Here is a 6,452-nt window from a genome sequence, read left to right as displayed (position 1 = left end):
GTCGGGGTGGGAGTCTGTGGACGTTCATCCGGTAGCACTGGGAATTTCCACAGTAACGGTCTCTTGAAGGACAGCTCCCACAACTGGGAAGCTAAAAAACAGGGGAATATAATATCCAGTAAAAGGCACAATCAAAAATGCACATATACATGCATGCAATAACATATAAAAATACACACATGGAAACATATTACTTAACCCTACACCTTGTAGCTGGCCAGGAATGAATTAATACAATCCCATAAATCAGTAATGGTCAAATCGACCATTATACACTCAAAGTTTTTTTAAAATGAGGCTATTATTTTAAGTCATCAAAACCGTAAATATATAATACGACCATTATTTACATTGAAGCAAGGTTGAAAGTAGAAACACCAGAGTGGAAGAGAGGGGGCAACACCTCGCCCGGGTTTACATTTTATGTGAAGCCGCTCCTGTAAACAAGGTAGCCGATCCAAAGACCTCATGTAAAAAATCAGTTGTACTCTATCTAGCAGTTGTTTATTTCTAATGGCCGACTGACCAAACACACAAAATCTAGCGAAATTAAGATAATAATAAAGATTAAAGAAACTAACAGTACTCACTCTGTCCACACACTGCCCTGCTTCGTATTTCAGACGTTTTCCCCTTCCGCCGTATCGTATTATTACTGCAGTCGCTGCGCGCTTTGTAGTTAACTTCGATCCAAATATTCAACAACGTTAAATATTAGGTATATGCTTTCGCTGTGCACAGTTTTCACTTTCATCATGAAATCAAACACTTTGCACTGAAACAGAAACGAGCATTTGACAGTGTAATAATTGTTGCATGAACAGGCACACATTGAAAACACCTGACTGATCAACGATTCCCTCGCGCGCGTTGATTGACTACAGCGCCATAAGGACAATGCAAGACAATGTTCAAAACACGCGTTTCGCTTTCAGTTACCCCCTTCCTCCCCATATTTCTTGCCATGCTCGGAACAGGGTGGACGAAGATACCATAGTAATGTCCCTTCTCAAAAAAAATCCCTCGATTTACGATGACGTGTGTGTGGGCTGCCTCTAGTCCGCCACACGATCCCGTCAAGCCAATAATACTGCAAGCTACAGGGGCAACCCCCTCTCTCCTTGCGTGCTGCAAACAGCGACAGTTGAGCACACTGCGACTTGTGCGAAACCAACGCACCTCAGTCTGTAGCCGGTCGTAAATCCAATATATGATCCCAGATGGGGCGTGGAAACCTTTGATGTTTTGAAGGAGATAGTGTTCAGTGAATAAATATAATAAAAATTAATTGCATTACAGATTTATTTGGGTGTACACGTGCGAATAGGCAGAAGACGCAACTGCTTTGACCCCATCATTACAAGGCTATTTCGTTACTACTGCGGCATTTAAGAAGTGAAGTATCTTAACTTGATTTGATATCTGTTATTTAGCATCGATTTTATGTCACTTTTGGCAAATCGAGACGATAATGATGAGTGATGATGTGACGAAATTCATGAAGTTACACTCATAAAGAGCACCCATGCCCAGGTCGGGATTCGAACCCGGGAGTCTTGACGTCGTAGGGCGGTATGTTAACCACTCGGAACGGTTGTCAGCAAGAAATCAAATATCAACAGTTGTGTCTTAACTCGTTCGCGTATGATGATCCTAACTGACACCTTGCTTCGCACATAATGTTTGTATTATCATAGCAAAATATCTTGATCTGCATTCTTCATGCTTCATATGTGCTTCATAATTACTACATATTTACTTATTTACTTATATGAACACAACAGGCGAATGCCCAATTACGATGTTCTACATTTTCTGGTTTTAGTTCGTAATTTCACATGATTAAATGACAAGAAATATTCTTGAAGTAGCAGAAATGTAAATATACATAAAATATGTCAACGTTAAAATAAATACGCAACAGAAAGTATAGTTGCTAAAGAATGAGTTATAATAATAATACAAGTTAGATTGGAAACAGTGGTATTAATCAGACTATTCTGTACAAAAATAGCCTATATGAATACAAAATTTATGTTACAATATACTGTACAGTCACGGACAGTTCTGTGTTGTAACGAATGCATTGACTTTGAATGGAATTGTTACAACCTAGCAGGGTCCGTGACTGTACATTCTATTATCTTTGTACTCAATATCTCAGATATGAACCACCACACGGTGCAAAACAAAATATAAGGACATACTAATATAATTCATTATAAATTACATAAAATATGAAAATAAAAAAACAGTATAATTCAAGGATAGAAATAGTAACTTCAGGATGTAATGTAGGGGTGTGTCTTATTTACCTTCTAAACTGCAGTGAAGTAAAATGAAATTTCCTTTTGAAACTGAAGTCCGCTTTAGTCACTCCTGAGAATGTTTATGAGTTAGTATTTAACACAAAAATCTTTTGTACATTATTAACATGAGCATAATTTTACACTTCTTGTTTATTCATGCTTAAGTCCTACATTTCCTCATAGATGAAAAATAACGTGTGTAATAGATTGGATTAAACGTAGGTAATGAAACAATTCACAATGGTTCTAAGAGCATACTATATCAATTTGGTACGGTAATCAAAATACAGGGTGGCTCAATAAGTCACTTAACACCCCCAGTACAAGGCCACTGTGGCATGGAACGTGAAAATGACGATGACCAATCGTTGACTGGCCAAGGGGGAACCACATTGACGTCACCCGCATGGTCGGCAGCCATCTTGATGCCCGCCATCTTGAATTCAACTTCAGAAATTTAAATGGGAAGGGGGTCGTTTCCATGACTTTTGGTCATTTCCATTTTCACGTTCCATGCCACAGTGGCCTTGTACTGGGGGTGTTAAGTGACTTATTGAGCCACTCTGTACAATATGGGGGGCCTCAACGATGGCGTACTAGTAACGTCATCGCCTTGTAATCAAGGGGTCCCTGGTTCGATACCCAGTGGTTAAGATCTCACTTTAAACTGTAGGTCTTGTCCCGATTAGTCATACTGTGCATAAATTGGACTTAAATCACAAACTTAAACTCAAAATACATTGAAAACATTCATCACAGGTTTATATGTCAAGTGAATTGTTACTTCCTGTTGAATATTATTCTCGTTAATTGTATCTCTATTAATAACGCATCAAAAATTAATTACGGAAGAAGAAATTAATACACACATTATATGATAACAAGTCTTTACAATCTTTATGTGCTCTTAGGTGAATTACGGTACCATTTGCATAGTTTTATTACATGATTCGCAGTGACATTTTTACGATTTCATGTATGGAGGAGACAAGTACTTTCTATTTGTCGTTATACGTAGTTATAAGTTGTTCAAATCTGTATTTAAATCCAGCTTCTAAATCCCACGCTGGCATTATTGTTGTGGCATAATCATTCGTCATGTATTAGTAGTAATTTTCTAAGATAATAATAAGTTAAGTGAAATTAATTTGAGAGGAGGAGGACAGCATTTCGAGTAGTGTTGAGGCCCGATATTCCCTCATTTCGATATACTGGTTTTGCCTTATTTTATTGAATTATAGATGACTTCCATTATTCTAATGAATTTTTATTTTTCGTATTTTTGTTAAGTCTTTATTTCTGCCACCCTAGTTTCATTACAATGATAAATGTGAAGTAAATTTAAAAATTAATATTAGTGAAATGTCCATATTTTTTCCACTCATTGTCAGAAATTCAACCTATCAATTTCTTTCAATGATTCCACAAATTAAATCAAACTTTTAATTTTTTGCGCTAACTTTGTTTACGTCCAACTTTTAAGATTTAGGATGATTCGTTTCTTTTTAATACTTAAAGTAAACACAAGGATTAATATAATATTGAACGGGCCTCCCAGATGGCGTAGTCTTGTAATCCAGTGTCCCGGTTCGATACCCGGTGGAGGCACATAGGGTAAGGACGGAGCAAACGGACACCCTAAGGATATATTGCAAAATAACTATGAAAATGGTTATTGAAAAATTACAATTATGGTCGATGTAGAAAGTGTGAACATTGAGTTAACAAATAGTACAATGTATAATTCAAAATAATGAACGTTGGCTTCCAAATTGTTAAATGAATCAGTGTGTGTAGCGGTGTCCGTGTGCCCCACCATCTCGGGACAAACGGACATGTGAGAGGGGCAAATGGACAATAGCTCATTTATGAACTGTCATCACTCTCACAAGAAGAACGCAGAAAGTATGTTTCATTTCCATTCGCAACGCACTTTACGTTGAACCAGATAGAACACACTAAGCACTGCACCCAGTGTTGACCCTGCTTGTACACACCGTTGCATACACTCCACACATCTTTTGCGGTGCGTTTAACATGTTTTGCCTTTCTTGTTGTTTGATTTGCTGCAGTCAGTTTTTTTTCTTTGAGACGAGCTATGAAAGAAGGATCCGTTAATAAGTGCAATTCCCCTGTTTTTCGTTTCCTGTACGAGGTCCCAGAAGTTGATGGCAAGGGGTTGAGTTCTTGAAAACTTCCTTGGGATGAGGCATCATCGTCTGTCGCTAAAGGTTCTGGTGATAGCTGATCTTGACCATTCACTTCATGGACAGTTATAGGAATAAATGCGTGCTCAGGCAAGCGTTGTGGATTAAATGGATGTATCCCACACGCATGAAACCCATTTACTGCATTCCCCACTGTGGCCGCACGATTCCAAGCCTCTGCAAAAATGACACCAAAGGCAACTTTATTGATACCTTTCCCCGGATTTCTTCGCACGTAAACTCTACAGCCGTCGTTGTAAAATGTTTTAAGTGGCCCAAAGAACGAAACGTCGAGCGGCTGAAGTTTGTGTGTGCTGTGTGGAGGTAAACACAGAAGGTACACGTTATTGGCTACTGCCGTCTCCAGAGTTGGTGGATCTGAACAATGAGATCCGTGTCCATCAAAAATGAGCACTATAGGACCAGGGGATTTGACACTAATGAAATGGTCCATAAACTGAGCAAACTGTTTCCATTGCATTTAGCTACTATCCGAAAGAACTATTTTCGTCCCAGGAGGCATGTCAATTCCCTCGTATCTTTGACCCTTCATGATAACAAAAGGAGGTACATACTGGCCAGTTGCAGATACACATGCCATAACACTAACTGTTTCTCCCCTTTCACAATTTGTTTGGCTCACGACTTCTCCTTTGCCCGGAATTAATATGACTCGTTCTTGGTTTGTTGATCAGTTGCAAGCCTGTCTCGTCACAGTTGTATATCTTGGCAAGTTTGTTCCACATATTGTGTTCGTCTAGCAACTTTGATAAATTATTGTAAAAGATGTTAACACTTGCCTTAGATAGTCCTTTAGCGCGAGCATATGACAGAACCTCTGCAACACTCAAGCTGAGTTCCTTGTGACGAGCTAAAAATCCTTGTATCCAGTCCTTCCCTGCCATTTGCAGATCATTGTTAAAGAAATGTGGCACACCATTTGTAAATGCATACCGATATACCAAACTGCGGAGTTCCTTATAGGCCAGACCATATCCTATGGAATCAAGTTTCAGAAGGTGCTCCACCAGTTGTACCTCCACTGCATTTGAAAGCGTAGTGTGCTGGTCAAATTTAGGAATTTGCACGTTGCTACTCACCCGTCTCCGTAAAGTGTTCCGCGGAACAGACAATGTTCTTTCGGCTGTTGCTAGAGGCATGCCATCTTGTACTGATTTAACAGCCCTCTGCATATTGTCATCCGTTCAGGAACAGCGGTCTGTGGTGCGTTCACGATGTCCCTCCATTCTGTAACAAGGACACATTATTTTAGAAACGCATACATCTGAAGGGTAAAACATGCATTACATACAATTCACACATGCCCTTTCGATTTTGAGTCAAATGTAGATTAGTTGCTGAATTACATAATACCTTATAGTATTTAAATTATGTGCACTTTATGCATGTCCGTTTGCCCCAACACAAGCCTGTCCGTTCGCCCCGCCTGTAGCGCTTGGGCTTTACATTTTCGAAAAAGCCGACCAGATGACAGCAGCATGTTGACACAGGCTGAGTATGTCGAGGAAGCAATGCCGTATCCACACTACAAAGCGCAACTTTGGCGGGACCATCATAATAAGAATTCAACCGATGTTCGACACACCTCCTCGCCAACGTTCTGCTTCAAATCACAACGCCAACCGATGCACTGTTGCAAACTTCAACGCCAAATTATTCGTATTTCTCTTAGGGACTGTCCATTTGCCCCAGTGTCCGTTTGCCCCGTTCTTACCCTAGTGGTTCGGATCCCACTTTAAACTGTAGGTCCAGTTCTGATTAGCCTTACTGTGCATAAATCAATCAATCAATCTCTTTTCACTTGGTCGTCAACGTTTTCTTGTAGCACCACTTTTCAAAGCTTCGGTCAATTTTCATTCTTCTGGTAACACTCCTTTGTCTGTTTATCAAACATATCATCTGTTTTCTGTGTTTT

This window comes from Lepisma saccharinum, chromosome 20 (assembly GCF_977018435.1).
Source record: "Lepisma saccharinum chromosome 20, izLepSacc3.1, whole genome shotgun sequence".
In the NCBI taxonomy this organism is placed as follows: domain Eukaryota; kingdom Metazoa; phylum Arthropoda; class Insecta; order Zygentoma; family Lepismatidae; genus Lepisma; species Lepisma saccharinum.
This window is presented reverse-complemented; position numbering follows the sequence as displayed.